At 34.3% G+C, this 19,381-nt stretch overlaps 1 long non-coding RNA gene across 1 annotated transcript; it reads right to left on the minus strand.

Moving 5' to 3' along the window:
* Positions 1-5,751: 5,751 nt before the first annotated feature.
* LOC121175079 (uncharacterized) lies at positions 5,752-8,293 on the minus strand. The gene is made up of 2 exons (XR_005892093.1): positions 7,746-8,293; positions 5,752-6,121 (listed from the first exon to the last, which is right to left on the minus strand). It is a non-coding gene; the product is annotated as an uncharacterized lncRNA (long non-coding RNA).
* Between the last annotated feature and the right edge of the window lie 11,088 nt (positions 8,294-19,381).

The raw sequence follows: 19,381 nt of genomic DNA on the forward strand, positions 1-19,381 counted from the left end.
TCCGGCTTGGAGACACGCACCTGACAACATTAGTTGCAGTTTGCGGTGAAGAAGAAAGGTGTCTTGTAAGAGCAGGAGCCTTGTTTATGCCAAAACAGAAAGATCTTCTTGGCACGTCATCGGCCAGCATGGATAGTTTCCAAGAAATGAGGACACATGTCCTTGATTAAGGTCAACATGGGGAAAGGCTTAATGTTCACAACGGGCCATAGGAGTGTAATTTAAAAAAGTCACGTGATTCTAACGTGAATGTAATTGGGCCCGTAAGCAACTTGGGCCTTACCAGGCCCACAACTCTTGAGGACCCTTTTCAGGTATGCCATAATCTCAAAGTCCAGCAAAAGGAGACCGCTAGAGCCATGCAGGTGTACTCAAGGAAAAAGTGATGTATGAAGAAAGTAGCTCAAGTTAGTGGGAAAGCCCCATATGGGAAAGCCCCATATCAAGAGGAAAGCAATGAGGCTCACGGGCAACCAGTAGTGGCACAAGTTACAGAAGAAGAAAACAACAGATCAGCAGGCGCTAATAGCGAAACCTCTCAGATGGACCCAAAGGACCTCGAGACACAACCTGAGCATTGGAGGGTATCACAAACTAGGGATGAAGGCACCACAAATCTGTACGCAGAACCAACAACCCAATGGGAACTGGCAAAACAGTTGGGGATGGCATGTGGGGCAGACCAAATAAAAATCATCGAAAAAATTGCAGCAATGGAGATTAGAGATAGGAAGGAAGCAGAAACAATGGGAAATAGGAGCAACCTGCCATGAATATCCTATCCTATAATGTCCATGGGTTAGGGAGGGGGGTGAAGTGGTCAGCAATTAGGAAATTAGTAAAACACCACTATGTCGATTTGTTGTGCATACAGGAGACCAAGAAGGACAATACTAACAAAACCATGTGTCAAGCACTATGGGGGGACTCTGACTTGAGTTGGGAATCACAGCTTGCGTCAAACTCAGCAGGTGGATTGTTATGTATATGGAATAACCAAGCTTTCAAGGTTGAAAGGAGAGCATCGAGCAGGGGTTTCATATTCCCGGAGGGCGTCTGGACCCGAGACATGCAGATAGTATATTTAGTGAATGTATATGCTCCTTGTGATGCCCCCAGCAGGCGTACCCTTTGGGAAGATATCAAGCAACTCAAAAATCTTGCCCAGGTGGACTTTGGTGTATCCTGGGCAACTTTAACAACATTAGAGACCCATCTGAGAGAGTAAGTATCACTCAAAGGGAGGCAGATATTAATTCTATCACCGACTTTAATAACTGGATAGTGGATTTAGAAGTGGAAGAAATACAGTGTGTGGGGAGAAGATTTACATGGTATAGACCAAATGGGGCTGCAAAGAGCAAATTGGACAGATTCTTGGTTTCAGAGGAATGGACATCTAAATGGTCTGAAAGTACTTATTTCATCTTGGATAGAAATTTCTCGGACCACTGCCCCATCCTGCTTAGATCTAAAAATGTCGACTGGGGACCTAAACCCTTTAGGGTCCTAGACTGCTGGTTGAAAGACAAGAAATTTGAAAACCTAGTAAAAGGGAGCTTGACAAACACACATGTAAGGGGGTGGGGGGGATACTCTTTGAAAGAAAAAAATCAAAAGGCACAAGGTGAGAATGAAGCAGTGGAACAAACAACAATTCGGAGACACTTCTAAGAGGGTACATCATCTGGAGTATGAACTTAATAAGTTGGAGGTTGGTAGCAACGACAGATAGCTGTCTCCACTCGAATTTGCAGCTCGTAAAAAACTGCAGGAGGACCTGTGGGCAGCGGCACAAGCATATGAGTCCTTGCTAAGACAAAAGGTAAGATCTAAATGGATAAGAGAAGAGGATTGTAATTCACGATATTTTCACCTCCTCATGAATTCAAATCGCAGGAGTAATGCAGTCAAAGGTGTGTTCATTGAGGACGTATGGGTTGATGATCCAATCATAGTGAAAAAAGAAGTCCGCAATTTAATCCTGGCCAGATTTAGTGAACCTGACCCCATCAGACCTGAGCTTCCGGGAATTAGCTTCAGGGGTATCAGCATGCAGCAAAATGACATGTTGGTGAGAGCCTTTCAGGAGGATGAAATAAAGTTAGCCGTTTGGGAATGTGGTAGTGACAAAAGCCCAGGATCAGATGGTTTAAATTTTAAGTTCATCAAGCACTTCTGGGAGACACTAAAACCTGGTATCATCAAGTTTCTTGATGAATTCTATGCTAACGGTATCTTCCCTAAAGGTGGTAATGCCTTTTTTATCGCTCTAATACCCAAAGTGAAAGATTCACAATCTCTCAACAACTTCATACCTATCTCATTAATTGGCTGTGTCTATAAGATTGTGGCCAAGACACTTGCTAACAGATTGAAGTTGGTAATGCCGAATATCATAGACGAGAGATAATCCGCATTTATAACGGGTAGACACCTGCTGCATAGTGTATTGATAGCCAATGAAGTAGTGGAGGAGACAAAAGCCATGTCTAGTATTTAAAGTTGATTACGAAAAAGCATATGACTCTATTTCATGGAAGTTCTTATCACATGATAAGCCGATTGGGATTTTGTTCTAAATGGATACAGTGGATCATGGGCTGCCTCACCTCAGCATCGGTCTCCATTTTGGTTAACGGCATCCCAACTAATGAATTCACTCCGCAAAGAGGCCTTAGGCAAGGGGATCCCCTAGCTCCTTTGCTGTTTAACATAGCCGCAGAAGGCTTAACAGGCTTGATGGGGGAAGCAGTGGATAAAAAGCTCTTCAACAGCTTTTTAGTGGGCAAGAGTAAGGAGCCAGTAAGCATACTACAATATGCTGATGATACCATTTTCTTTGGGGAGGCTACGATGTAGTATGTGAAGGTCATAAAAACCATCCTCAGATGTTTTGAAATTACATCAGGGCTTAAAATCAACTTCGCAAAGAATCAATTTGGGGCAATTTGCAAATTTGACCAATGGAGGAGGGTAGCTGTTGAATTTCTGAATTGTAGTATGCAATCTATGCCATTTTCATATCTCGATATACTAATTGGGACAAACCCAAGACATAGTGCCATCTGGGATCCTGTCATTAGGAAGTGTGAGGAAAAATTAGCTAGATGGAAACAAAAACATGTTTCCTTTGGAGGGAGAGTCACTTTGATCAATTCAGTCCTAACAACACTTCCAATTTATTTTCTTTCTTTTTTCAAGATACCTAACAAAGTTATTGACAAGTTGATCAACATACAACGTAGATTTTTATGGGGTGGGGGTTTGGAACAAAAGAAGATTGCCTAGGTCATTTGGGCAACGATGTGTCTTCCAAAAAGACAAAGGTGGCCTCGACATAAAATATTTACGGGTATTTAATGCAGCATTGCTAGCAAAGTGGAGGTGGGAGCTGTTTCACAATCATAGGGAGGTTTGGACCAGAATACTCACTTCCAAGTATGGCGGTTGGAGATCCCTTGACGATGCAAGAAGGAGTAGATATTTTTCTCCTTGGTGGAAGGATCTCATGCAGATTAATCAACAGCAACCAACAGATGTAATTAAAAACCAGATAGAATGGAGGGTGGGACGCGAAGATAAATTCAGATTTTGGAAGGATACTTGGGCAGGTGATGGCAGGCCACTAATGGCAAAATACTCAAGGTTGTACCAGATCTCAAACCAGCAGCAACAAGTCATCAACTGTGTGGGGAGCCAAAAAGGTGCAGGGTGGGAGTGGAACTTTAGTTGGAGGAGATCCCTTTTTGAAAACGAAATTGGTATAGTTACAGAATTTCTTGAGGAGTTAGCACAAGTAACAATTCATCAAAAACAGGGCAGACTCATGGATATGGAAGGCTGATTCGAGTGGGAACTACTCAACGAAAACTACATACCAATTACTGGTGGGAGCAACAAGGGGGGTTATTGAAGATCGGACCTTTGTGGAGTTATGGAATCTTAAGATCCCACTCAAAGCAGCAGTATTCACATGGAGGCTTATTAGAGACCAGTTGCCAACTAAGACCAATTTGAGAAGCAAACAAGTGGAGATAAATGATTCAAGGTGCCCATTATGCAACAACCTGGATGAGGATGCAGCCTACTTATTCTTCCACTGCAATAAAATCCTACCTTTATGGTGGGAATCTTTGTCTTGGGTGAATTCATTGGGCGCATTCCCACAAAATCGAAAAGATCATTTTCTGCAACATGTTAGCGGGTCTGTTGCTGGAATCAAAGCTAGAAGATGAAAGTGCTAGTGGGTAGCGCTAACAAGGACCATTTGGAGGCATCGAAATGGGGTAATTTTTGAAAACCAATCTTTTGATGGGAGCAAAGTGATGGATGATGCAATATTCCTACTATGGTCATGGCTTAAGGCTATGGAGAAGGATTTCACACTGCACTTTAGTCACTGATCCTCCCATCTCAAAGAAGCTTTCTATAATTAGGGAATGATGATAGATGTAGGATTTTCAATAACTTGTGTAAGGCATTTGTAATTTTTACTATGGGTTCAGTTAGGTTCTTAATATTTGTTGTCTAGCATTCAGAACCCGATGCATACCCATCCTCTATATGTATTTAAGTACCTCTGGTACTATCTATAATATATCTCTTATTTTTGTAGAGAAAAAAAAGGATCAAAATTATACATAAACTTATTAAAATAAAAGAACTAAAAATGTAATTAAACCTTAAAAAAGAATTTAAAAGAGTGAGGTACTGGAAACAAAGCTATATTTTCATTATTTTGTTTTCCTGTTTAGAAATTATCAACTATAACATACATAAAATACTATGTTCAGAAAAAGCAACAGTCATATGGAAATATAAGATAGTAGTTTGATGTGTGCCTTCTGACGATTGAACTATGCATACTATGGTTGAAATGAAAAATGGTAAGTTACCAATGTCCGTTGATTTCATTTGACAATGTCATGTGGCAGCTTTAGGAAATAGTGTTTCCCTTTCCTTGAAAATGTTAATTTATTAGTTTTATTAAAAATATCAGTTAGAAAAATTTGAATCCGTCATCTTTCTTGTTTCTTTCCACATACCAATGTTATATATCCTTTCCTTGTTTCGTTCACTCTTGACCAAGTCTAAAGCCAAATTCAACCTCTTTTTTGTGTCTATGATATCGCACTGTGACCAAGAAACATGGGGAATGGAACATCTGCGAGAGTAGATAATGGTTTGATTGCAGCAGTACCTCAAATAGCTTCTTGTTGATGGCATTAACTGAATCTTTTACGAATTTAATGACACGAATGCACTAACAGTGCTGTTATTCTTCTCTCAATAGGGTTGTAAAAACAATGCTGGAGTATGATCCTGTTTGAATAAGTTTATGAATTTATAGAAGCTATTTTCATATTACAACATGGACAAGCTTACGGAGAAGCAATTTTCATTCATAAGTTCTTATAGAGAAATTTATCCGTGTAATGTTTTAATTAAACAATATGTGTCTTCAGCCAATAATTGAAGAGGTCGAATGTAGACTAACAGAAATGGAGTCCAATAGAAGGGAAATACAAAAGCTTTCATGTTTAATTGAGATTCAAATTCTCTTTAACAAAGGCTTTCTTGTTTAATGCCTAACCGTATTTCGAATAGTATCGCCTTCAAAAGATGGATATGTGTGGGAAATAAATAATGAAAAAAAAAAACAGGTCGAATGGGTGGATGAAACAGGTGACAAGAGTCAATGCAAAAAGTTGTCATTGCTACAAGGAAATCAAATATAAGTAACAAGAATTAGATAGAAGACGCATGATTCAATATAAATGCCAATTTCCAAATCCAATCAATAAAATTGTTCAGGCCACAAATTTAAACTTCTCTCTCCATCTCCTGAATATGGAGTCAATAGTAAGGTAAAGTTAACCGTTCCTGATACTGTTTTCTTGGCAGTGATGTCTTTGACAGTGCATAGCTTTTCGAGCTTTCTAACAACATAGTCATTGGATAGAACACGCCCTTTGTTCTCTCCTCTTGGACAGTCAGTGACCAAACCATTTTCGTATAATGCTACCAAGATATTCGCGCCATCGTTGTCCACCTTGGTCCTCAATGCTCCTCTTAGGAACACTTGTAATGAATCTGGTGCAGGCCTGGTGAAAGTTGCCTGATATAAACACAATTTTGCTTGATTAACAACACTAGTCTTTAAAAAGAAATGAAAACAGATAAACAGACTTCTTTCATACACACATATAGTTCTTCCTAGACATGACTTGGTTGGCACTTGACATGTGTGACATTCATGATTATCAAACTCTCGAGTTTACGAGTCCACTTGTCTTCTGCGAGTTGACTCTTGAGTAAACTCTTTTTTTAGTATACTCTAGGCAAACTTCATAAACTCTAAGTAAGTTTGGTAGACTCTCGAGTTTATCACCGAATCAACAAGTTAAAAAAATTAGACCAAAATGTAAGTCATTTTTTTTTAGTTTTTTTGTCTTTATAGTATTTATCATACCTTCATTTAGTGTATTATTTTCAAATACAAAATTTTCACATTTAATAATATCAAACCATTGTTCTCTGATAACATCAAACTCTCGATGAGAATGATCTACCACTACTATAACCTCAGTAAGTTATTAGGCTTGGTTAAGTAAACTCGGTAGTGATGTATTATTACTAGACTTGGTTATTTAAATATTCTGAACATTATGATTTACTATTTTACTTTATTATATTGTTAAAATATTTAATTAGTATGCTATTTATATATATTTTATTATTATTTTTATATGACGTAGACTCTTACAAATTTACGAGTCGAGTCTATGAAACTCTCACAAGTCTGCATAAATTCTTGAGTTTGATAACCTTGGTGACATTGCTCAATAATAATGCTGATGTATGCATCATTATTGAGTGATGTCACACTCTATGGCTAGAAACAAGCAAAATGTATGCATCTTAGAAGGTGAAATTTCACATTCTTTTTGGCAAGTGATTTTAAGTTGTGTGAAATAGTTAATGATGCTGTTTGTTTCAAGGGATGCCTTTGGTCTAACTCCTATTAAAAATGAAAGTGATGAAAAGAGCACACAATAACTTTCATAACCCATAACACATCTTAATTTGTATTATGTGAGCAAGTGACCTCTCCCACTAGGTGTTGGTTGGATGATGGTATTGTGGTTGAAAATCACACATCAACTTCTGTTTTGGGTCTATCTTAAAGTATTCTACTTTAGTTTGATCAGAAGTGATGCGGTGGCTTTTAAGGTATATACTTTTATTATTTTCTCTGGGAATGTGTTACACCTTTTTTAATCATATAGTATCTTTTTTATAAACACAATGTAAATCTTAGATCACTTCAATATGAAACTTCTGGCACCTAATTGCACAGACTTTACTTCTCTGAAAATCAATTCGTGGAATTGATTTTGAAATTTTATAAAACTCGTCAAACAAGATTGGTCACCATAGAAATCAATTATTTTCGCTCCATTATGATTTTATTCAATGAAAACCAAATAGGCTTTCACACTTAGCCTACCTAATAAAAAATAAAGAGTTGGGATCGCCTGGTCTAAATTATGCAAATTTGGGGCATTTCACGACTTACATAACATGCACCTCACAACATTGAATTCAACTTCACTACAGCTCTACTTTACTGCACAAAATACTACACACTTTCATTGCAAGGAAGTCGAATTCAGTGGAGGACGAAGCAAATGCAAAACGAGAATGAAAAAAAAAAAAACTAAACCCATCTAAGTCCTAACCTGGAAGGTTGGAGCAGGGAATCTACGAACCCAGCTCCGCCTCCGCCGCCGCCGCGGGTGGTGCTGGCCTTGCTGCTGCTGCTGCTGAAGCAGGACCAGAGACGCGGCGCCATCGCCTGGATCGATCAGCGGTGGCAGCGTACGTGCCAAAGGAGTAAGGGTGGATTGCGAGATATATATGCTAATGAATTAACGAGAGGGAATGCGAATGTTTATGTAGTATTATGCAAGCTTTTGCGACCGCGTTGAAGTTTTTTCGCGTTTGTTGATACTGTAGACAAATATGATCGATATAGTCCCAATTGTAGTAGCCAACAGGTTTATTAAAACCAGCTTGGTATTATGTTTACGAAAAAAGTAAGCGATGAAGAGAAAGAGAAAGTGGTGTAATGATAAGAAAGAAAGTTACGAGTGGGGAATGGAGATGGAAAGGTGGCGAAGAACATGGGTATGTAAGAACTAAGAAGAACTACGCGGGGTTTTCAATATGCAATATTTTGTCTTCTTTTTGTACTTGTTTCTTCGGATTTGGAAATATGTTTTTTAGGATTTTTGTTAATTGTTGTCCTTAATTAATTGATTAAAGAATAAAAAAAAATATTTATTATGAACATTATAAAAAAGTTATACACAACACAATCTTATATATTTCAATAAATATTTTTTTAATTTCTTAACTAATAATCTAAAATACCGATTAACTTTACCTTTTTCTAGTATTAGACAATACAATATTTTAAAAAAATTTTGAGATATGTTTTTGTTAATAAATTAATAATATTGAGAAATATCAGTTATACTCTCTTCTCCATACTAATATTTCTCATTAATGATGAGGAATGTTACTGTGGAAGAGTATGCTAGTATTTCTGATTAATGTTATATTCTTATTGTATTTTTTTGTAATATTAAAAAATATAAAATACATTGCTTTAAATTTATTTATTTAGTAAATAAAAAGAACTGCGAGACGAGATTATAGAAATTTTTATAATTATTTATATTGTAAAGATATATAAAATTACATATAAAAATAAGTGATATATAATTAAATGTTATTTCATCATAAAGATAGGTTGGTGAAACGTTCAACCTATTATTATTATTATTTTATAATAAATTTAAAGCAAGTACTTGAATGTTCGTTGTGCATTATTTTATTATTAAATGTATTTTTCTTTGAAATAGGAGCAGTTTTATGATTTCAATAAAAATATATGAATATGTTGATTATATATACTTTTATAATTTATTCACTTTTAATTATTCTATTTTATTTATTGCTTATCCTTTTTTTTACGCTTCTCAAATATAAAAAAATAGGAATAAAATTTTTCTTACATAAATTCGTTGATTTTGTGGCAAATTGACCTAAATGGGATAGTTTTACAAACTATCTTCCAAAGTAGGTCTGTTTTAGAAGTATTTACCTAGGGGTCTCTTTTTTACGAAAACCACTATGCAAATTGCCACTGTCACTGGCGATACGAGCAACAGGTGGTTTTTCGCCACTGCCACTGGCGAAATAGCTAGTGGTTTCGCCACTTCAGTTAGTGACATAGCCATGCAGTGGTTTTTCGCCACTGCCACTGGCAAAATAGCCAGTGGTTTCGCCATTTCAGTTGGTGACATAGCCATGCAGTGGTGTTGTAGAAGGCGTGTAGGTCAGGCTAGGGCAGCAGAGTTTCAGTGGTTTTCGCCACTTTGACTGGCGAGACGGGATGCTGGTTTCGCAACTCGTGCTGGCGAAATAGTTGTGTACATTTCGCAAAAGCCATTGGCGAAATAGGTTCCTTTAAATAGCACCTTCGTCTTATGCTTTCGTGTTCGTTTCAAAATTTCTGAAACTTGCAAATTTTCTCAGCCTTCAACTTTCAAATTTCAGAGCCTTCAACTGCGTTTAAAGTTTCTCAATCAAAATTTTTTGTGGCATCATATTTATTTGAAGTAATTATTTTGAGTCCGGAATAAAGTTTGAATTTGAAGTTTCTATTATTTATTTAATTAAATTAGCTTCGTGTTGATGCTTTTTTTGTGTGTCTTAAAAATTTATGAGCCTTCAACTTCAACTGTGTTTAAAGTTTCTCAATCAAAAATTTCTGTGGCATCATATTTATTTGAAGTAATTATTTTGATTCCGGAATAAAGTTTGAATATGAAGTTTATAGTATTTTTTTAATTAGATTAGCTTGGTGTTGATGCTTTCTTCGTGTGGCTTTAAAATTTCTGAGCCTTCAACTTCAAGTGTGTTTAATGTTTCTCAATCAAATATTTATCTAATGTGATATTTATTTGAAGTAATTATTTTGAGTCTAGAATAAAGTTTGAATCCGAAGTTTCTAGTATTTTTTTATTAGATTTGTTTATTTTGAAGTTATTATTGTTAATTTTAATTATTTATAATAATAACTTCATTAATGCTTTGTAATGTAATTAAAATGTCTACTTTGAAAGCGTTCTGTGATGCTTTATTCTTACTTTAAAATTTATACTTTCAAAGCATTTTTGTTTTTTAAGTTTTTGACATCATATTTATTTGAAGTAATTAATTTTTTGTTAGAATAAAATTTTAATATGAAATTTCAGTGTAATATTTTTTTAAATAGATTTATTTATTTTGAAGTTATTATTGTTAAGATTAATTATTTATAATAGTAACTTTGTTGATGGTTTATTCTGCCTTTAAAATTACTACCTTGAAATCGTTCAAGTTATTTAAGTTTCTGTCATCATATTTATTTGAAGTAATTATTGTTTTTTTAGAATAAAGTTTTAATATGAAGTTTCAGTAAAAAGGTTTTTTGTTATTAGATTTTTTTTATTTTGAATTTATTATTGCTATGATTAATTATTTATAATATTGTTTTTGTAGGTATATGATGAATTCGGTTATAACAATCTTGTATTTCAATGCAAGGGTATATGAAGAGACTGATGGTGTTATCTTTGAAGGCAGTAAAAAAGTGATTCAAATTAAACTTGGAATTAGTTTCAATGCTTTGAAAAAAAATTGGAGATAAGGTAAAGTTAGAAAATAATGAAATTATTTATGCTATCAGTTGTAGATTTTTAGTTTCAGGAAAATATGTTGCTTTGCAAATTTGTGATGACGAAGATGTTGAAACTGTGATAAAAAATTTTCAACAACAAGAACAAATGTCAGTTCTGAAATTGTACATAGAAAAGGATGTGGTTGGTGGTTCTATGTTTCATTTTGCAAATTCTGTTACATCATGTGAAAATAATTTATCTAATAATGAGGCGAAACCGCCAAAAAATGTAAACAATGTACATGGTGATGAAGATGATGATGATGATGATTATCTTGTGTCTAACTCATACGTTGAAGAGTCTTTAGACGAAGATGATAGTATTAACGGTATATCTGATACAGACGATGAATTCACTGACATGATTCAACCAGTAAGAATTGTTCACCTAACAGAAGGTATAATTTATTAAATAAAAAAATAGGTGAATACATTTATGATTTTATGACAATTGTATTTAATGGTAAATAAGTACGATTGTGATATTGACCTAAATTTTATTTTTTTAACTATTAGGTATAGAAGGAATTCAAAATCCATTTTGGAATGATGCTTTGCATTATAACAATATCAATTGGAGTCATCCTGATGAGGAGGACATTTGCGGTTTGGAGATGCCATCGAGTTTTAATGTTGGGCAAGAATTATATGTTGGCATGGATTTTGATAGTAAAGATGCGGTAAAAAATGCACTGAAACAATACGTTATGAAGGTGCATCAAAGTTTTAAAGTTGTTGAAAGCAAATCGAACAAGTATATCATTTGTTGCCCAAATAAAAGCGTAGACTGTCCTTGCCCTTTTTATATGGGAGCAATTTTATCTAAAATAACTGATTCATAGAAAGTCACACAATGGGGTGGACCACACACATATCTGAATATGACTATAACACAAGATCACGAGAAGCTTGATTCAGATTTAATTGCCACTTGTGTAGTAGGTATATTTTTTATGTTCATATTATGCTACTTTTGCGTTATTTGTTATTTAAATTATTTTATTAACAAGCATGATCAGAGAAGATCCATCAATAAAAGTTTCTTTGATTCAAGAAAGGATAAACAATGAATTTATCTATAAGGTTTCGTATAAAAAAGCTTGGATGGTGAAACAAAATGTCATTGCAATTGAATATGGCGATTGCGAAGAGCCATATGCGAAACTTTCATCATGGCTAACACAGATGCAAAATCATTCTCCTGGATCCTATTTCCAAATACTACATGACGATTTTATTGTTGGGAATAGGGTTAGTCGCGAATACCGTTAGTTTCATAGAGTATTTTGAACTTTTGGTCAATGTAAAGAGGTTTTCAAGTATTTTAAGCCAATCATACAAGTTGACGGCACACATTTATACGACAAATACTGTGGGACACTCTTAATGGCCACATCACAATATGGAAATAGTGGTGTTCTTCCTCTAGCATTCGCCGCGGTTGAAGGTGAAACGTTAACAACGTGGTCATGGTTTTTGACACACTTGCATGAACACGTCATAGATAAAAATGGTATTTGTCTGATATCTTATCGTCACGCGAGTACAAAGTCTATTATGGCTAACGAAGCACTTGGTTGGCAACCTCCCCATGGTTAACATGTTTACTGCGTCCGACACATAACAAACAATTTCAATCACAAATTCAACAATGCCAAACAAAAAGAAATGTTGAAAAAATTGGGTTAAGATTTAATTTATCATGGTCACGTTAATTTAAGTTTCATATATACTTAAAATTGTTGTTGCTAACTAATTTCATGCAGGCTACACTCCTTGCAAGCATATTTTTTTTTATCAAAATTTAGAAAGATTTCGTCAACTGAGTCCAGCCATAACAACATGGATTGATCGCATTTCAAAGAAAAATGGCTTATGATAAAGAAGGACGTCGATATGGCCACATGACAACCAACCTCTCTGAATGTACAAATAAGGTATTGAAGGATTGTCGCAACATACCGATAACAGCGTTGGTGAAATCAACATATAGTAGGTGCCAAAAGTACTTTGTTGATCGTGGTCGCCAAGCTCAAAGAAAATTAAATGAAGGACAAGTATATTGTTCTAAGCTTGTTAAAGAACTAGAAAAAATCAAGAACAAGCTTGTTCGCACATCGTTCGCGTCTATGATATCTAGTCGACAAGGTTTTAAGTAAAGGAGATCTTCAATCCTATAACGCAAAGTGGAGGACAAAAGTGGGCAGTTAAAATGAATGACCATTATTGTTAATGCGGAAAGTATTATGCGCTTCACTATCCATGTTCACACATTATTACAGCTTGTGGTTACGTGAACTACTTCCAATATATAGATGTTGTTTACACAAATGAGCATATCTTAAAAGCTTACTCTGCACAATGGTGGCCTCTTGGGAATGAAGTGGCAATTCCTCCTTCTAATGACGCATGGACACTTATCCCTAATCCAACTACAATTCATGCGAAAAGTCGGCCAAAATCAACAAGGATAAGAAATGAGATGGATTGGCTCGAACCATCTGAGCACCGACAAAAATGTAGTAGATGTGGAGCAGAAGGGTACAACAGGAGTCAATGTCCAACGCAATCTGACCGTGGAAGTTGTTCATTTAATTGATTTATGTATGTTAGACGAGTGACCTCAGATATATGAGACAAGTAACTTGTATTGGTTGAAGTTCTCTTGAATTATTTAGCTTGTGTTCTTCAATGAAATCATTAGTAACATTAGTTATTTTGGTTTGTATTCTTTAGTTTTTTTTAACATTATTTATTATTATATTTTGATGCGCGACATAAACTGTATCCATTAGTAAGCTTTCATTCAATAAACGATAGGTTAAGTGTCAAATTCAAATGATAAAGATAGAACAACATATTTAAACAGAGACATTGAAATCATTCATTATGATGTCTGTGATGACATAAGGATGTGCCACATGGTTGATCCCATCTTCATGCTTGCTTATCAGGATTTCTTTTGCCCCGATGTCTCCCCGCTTCTACTTGGTCAGCCTTAGCAGAAAATTGGTGACACAAATCAACACCTAATAAGTCACCCATATAAGGTATTGTTCCGAGTACATTCCATTGCGTACCTAATGGGGCATTAGGTGTTGGAATTGAGGCATCATGTTGCTATGAAGGGTTCATAGTAGGCCATGAAAAATTAGGATGTGTTTCCACAACACCACCGAACGAATGTTCGCTTGCAGAAGTATCAATGTGATGACCTTCAAAAGGATACTGTTACATTTGTGTCTGAGAAAATGTTGGTGGTGTTTGTAATACTTTCCATGGCCACGCTCTGCCATTTGTTGGGAATATGGTTCCGCTTCAACAACCTCCATTCGTCTGCATATGCCTTGAGTTTCAACACTTGAGTGGAGGATATGAAACTCTTGTGCTGGAAATTGATGCTCTGTTGCTGGACCATGTGACACAGGGTGATTCTCTCTTACTCTTCCGATAAAATGGTTATTTTCTCCACATAAGGCACGGGATCATCAACTGTCCATGTATTCCTCCCTTATGGAGACACCATGTATTGTAATGTCTCCGCAACTCCAACATGCAATTATTAGGGTGAGCAAATTAATGACCATGATTTAAAAAATAATTTAAAGTTAAATAGTCATAAAACATAAAAATAAGTAGTTGTGTTTGCATTTTTAGGGTCAACAAACATCTTTATTTTTCGCCTATACCAGACCAGACCATGTAGTCGGAGTTAAAGCTCAATAGACCCTCTTATCGAGGATAACCATCGACCCTAAAATCAGCTCGATTGTTTCATTGACTAATCATTGGGGCAAATAATTGCCCACACTTTTCATCTTATTTGTCTTTCAGCGTTATGCCATGAATATTCAAGGGTTGCGAAGGACACCCTGGAATTGGTTGTTGCATTCCAAATTGTCTCAAAACTCTATCGAGTTGATGCCACTCAATAACTTGGAAACAAATTAGTGGCGGCACCACCACGCTACACTTCCAACCAAACAAATTGGAGGCAACACTGACATAACATTTGTTGTGCAAGACTCTCACAGAAACTGCATATAACAACACAGTTGTTAGTTTTCAATGAAATATGACATATTATTTATTATTTAACCAATACATTAACATGTTCTTACCTCATATTATGAAATCATCATTATCGATACGTTACATTATTAATTATTTTCAATTGAAATCTAATTTTTTAAACGACTAACCTGTGCCCGAGTGGTTTATTTTTTATTATGGGAGGAGTCCTTTTTGGAGCCAAACTTGTGCATCGTTCCCATGCCCACATTTGTATTAAGATGCACATACCTCCGATTGATTTAGTTTTATAATTGGTGGCGCTGCACATCTCTCTATATAAATAAGTAAGTACGACAGGTCCCCATGCATATGTGTTACACTCTCTAAAGTCACGTAAAAATTGTAGGTACCTTAGGGAAACTTTGCTACTGCCTTTGTCAACATATAGGACGACTCCTATGAATCTAAGGATCCATGCACGAGTAAACTTTTCTAGTTGTTGTAGGTTACCGTCATGGTTATTTAATTGTGAAAAAAAGGTGAGTCAACCAACTTAATTTAATCATACTACCTTGAAGTTCACCTTCTTATGGTCTGACTCCTAACAATTTTTCACATAAATCAGCTCAATCAAGATTTGTTGGACCAATTAATGGTGACCCATCCATACGGAGATCTAATAAAACAGAGACATCTTGAAGAGTAATAGTATGTGTTTTCGGCCTCCATCTTTCAATCAAGGCACTAATCAATGCCACGTTTATTTTTAAGTATCTCATCTTCATAATCCAGTAAAAATCAGATTGTCGAAGTAGAGGAATAATTTCCTCTAATATTTCTTCTTGACCTTGATACGTGGGGATAACTCGTCTGATGAATAATTTTCTGTCTTCTTCCACATTCTAAATATGTTCTGAAACATGCTTAGCTTGCATCCATAAAGCGTCATCATCAATTGGACCAGACTTAATTTGTATATTTGATGAACATGACGAGGAAGATGTCTTTCATACTGAAAAATAAAATATAATATAATAAATTGACAAAAAAAAGTTATACATTATTTGTACATAAAAAAAATTAAGTACATTTACAAAAAATTAATTAAATATATATACCAAATAATTTAAATTTAAATAAATAACAGAATATATATATATATATATATATATATATATATATATATATTTGAATAACAAAATATATTATACAAATAAAAAAATTTAAATATATTTTACAAATAATTTAAAATACATAGATAAATTTAAATAAATAACAGAATACATTTTTCAATTAACAAAAATTAAATTAAATATATTATACAAATAAATTAAAATACAAACAAAAATTAATATACAAACAAAAATTTAAACAATATATATACAAAATTAATAACATATGACATATTTGAATAATAACTTAGAATAACTAAAACAAATAATATTAACATACCAATTAAAACTAATGTAACATATATATATATATATATAACACAAATAATATTAATATTTGAAGGTATCAGTTAAAAAATCATGTACCAGGAGGGAGGCACAGGAAGGGAGCAAAGCTTTTCGCCACGTATCAGAATAACTAAACCAAATAATATTAACATACTAACTAAAACTAATGTACCATATATATATCACAAATAATAGCATACAAACATAAAAAACCTAAACCAAATAATAATAACATACCAACTAAAACTAACGTAGCATATATATAATACAAATAATAACATATAGATTTAGAAAAACTAAACAAAATAATATTAACAAATCAACTGAAACTAACGTACCATATATATAACACAAATAATAGCATACAACTTAAAAAACCTAAACTAAATAATATTAACATACCAACTAAAACAAACTTAACATATATATAACACAAATAATATTAATATTTGAAGGTACTAGTTAAAAAACCACGTACCAGGAGGGAAGTTTTTCGCCATCGGCACAAGCGAAACAATCACAAGATTATTTGAAGTTTGCTATGTGAACAGGAGAGGATAAGCGTTCAAGCGTTCATGGGATACTGGCTTTATAGGGGAACACTACCTCTGAAGGCTTCTCGCCAGTACGAATGGTGATACCCCCCTCCGAAAAGCTTCTCGCCAATACGAATGGCGATACCCTTTGCACCTCTGAAAAAAGCCTACCCCTTTGCACCTCTGCGCGCTGCTCTGCAAGCCTTCCCTGTGCCTACCCCCGTTGCATGTAACTCGCCAGTCAAACTGGCGTAAAGAGTTGTCCCTAACTTGCCAGCACTGGTGGCGATAACCACTGGCTATTTCGCCAGTGGCAGTGGCGGAAAGCCATGTGGCCGTCCCAGGTGGTATCGCCAGCGTGTATGGCGAAACGGCTTGCATGCAGGGGTGTCTCCATGTAAAAAAGAGACCCCCTTGGTAATATGTTTAAAAACAGACCTATATGGGAAAATAATTTGTAAAACTACTCCCATTAGGTCAATTTACGTTGATTTTGTAGCAACCCATGTCGGTTTCGTTTGTCATGCACGTTGGGGTGTCAGTGTTAGATTGGAAATGGATGATAAAATATGGTGCTAACAGGTGTCAGACAGATAACCTACTTAACGAATCCAACACAACATTGTTGGGTTGAGAAAAGAAAGAACACAACTTTTGTAAGGAATCTTTGTTAAAGTGCTATAAAAATAGAAGGAACACAAATTTGTCCCTTTTCCGATTTGTTGTCCTTTTATAATATGAATGATATGTGTGTTTGTTTTTTTTTAAAAAAAAATAAACAAAAATAGAAGACAAATAAATTAAAAATAAAATGATATGTTGTGTTATTTAATTTAAAAGAAATATGCAAGAAATAATATTTTTCTGTATCTAACAAATCAATTTTTTGCCTAAAAAAATCAATTTTGTGTGCCTAAAAATAATTTTTTACTCGAAAAATCAAAGAAAATCGATTGTGTTGATAAAAAAAAAATACTACTTTACTGTAACAAGAAAGATGAAAATTTTGTCCATCACTTATAACTTTAGTCTCTCTTATCAAATTTCACCACTTTATTTTCATCTTCCGTCTTTTATTTCTCTCTGTACAATCAAATACAACTTAAAATTGATATTGTTGTATGTCATTAAGTGGCCAATAGAATACATTTGTTTGGACTTTTATAATATGAATGATGAATAATATTTGTAAGATCACCCTTAAAATGTCAAAGGGCAATCAACACCTTATCATTGATGACTCTATTTACAAATATTTCAACAAAATAACATCTATCACATTTTTATTGATTCCTTTTGCATTTGCGTTTAAGTGCCATACAATCTCGTGGATAATTTAGCTCCTTATAATTCATGTTGGATGGCGTGCAGGTGTGCAAGTTGGATTGTATTTTACATTTTTATTCATAGTTTTAAAAACTTGACCGCTCGAGACATTAAGTTGATGAGTAGGGGTGGGAATAGGCCAAACTAGACTTTGAAAGGCCTGAGCCTAGCCTACGATGAATCTTTGAGACTTGAGCCTGGCCTATAGCCTATCAAAGGCTTTTATTTTGGCTCGGCCTGACCTTTTTAAAAGTCTGGTCTGACCTGATAGCCTTTTTAAAAGCCTTATTCACAACAAATATTTAATATTTTATGAGGTAGGAACGTAATAGGAAAATTAAAGAAAAAGGAAAGTCAATTAAAATAATGAGGAATATAAAAGGGCACATGACTCACACCTAAATTGTAATTAAAGTCCTTGATTATAAGAATATAAGTTATGGAGCAGTAATATGTAATCAAAGTCTGATAGTTTAAAAAAAAATTAATTGTATCCAAAAAATAATATTATATATAGGTACCCAAAAAAAAATATAAATAAATATATATATATATATATATATATATATATATATATATATATATATATATATATATATATATATATAGGTCGACCTATAAGGCTTATAAGACTTTTTAATAAGCCTAAGCCTAGTCTATTTAATTTAATAGGCTTTTAAAAAAACATGAGCCTACCATTTTAATTAAATAGGTCAGTTCAGACCAGACTTTATGTAGGTCAAGTCGTAGGCCTTTGTGGGCCGGCCTGACCTATTTCCACCCCTATTGATGAGTCATTGGTCAAACTAATAAGTCAGTGCAATGATACTTATATTAATGTTTGGAATTATAACCTCATTCATTTTATCCTAATCCCATCATCATAACTAGTGGGTCAATAGTGGTACTGCACAAACCACTATAAGTATCATATCTAAAATATAAGTATATGTATTAATTATGTTATAAATTTAATAATTAATCATGATAGTTTAGTGATAAATTGATACATTAAATAAATTTTAGGTCATTGATTTAATTTTTTAGTGTACCATATTTTTTATATTTTCATTCAATTTTTTTAAATATTAACTTTTGGTCCAACTAGTTCAATCAAACCATACTAGGTTTATAACATTGCATTTTTTATAATGTTTGACTAAATGATTTTAATTAATTTGTAAGAGTAATTAAATTTAACTTAAGTGTCTGAAATAAATTAATCATTTATGTGATGATGTTTGCCTATG

The sequence above is a fragment of the Glycine max genome, chromosome 6 (genome assembly GCF_000004515.6).
Source record: "Glycine max cultivar Williams 82 chromosome 6, Glycine_max_v4.0, whole genome shotgun sequence".
In the NCBI taxonomy this organism is placed as follows: domain Eukaryota; kingdom Viridiplantae; phylum Streptophyta; class Magnoliopsida; order Fabales; family Fabaceae; genus Glycine; species Glycine max.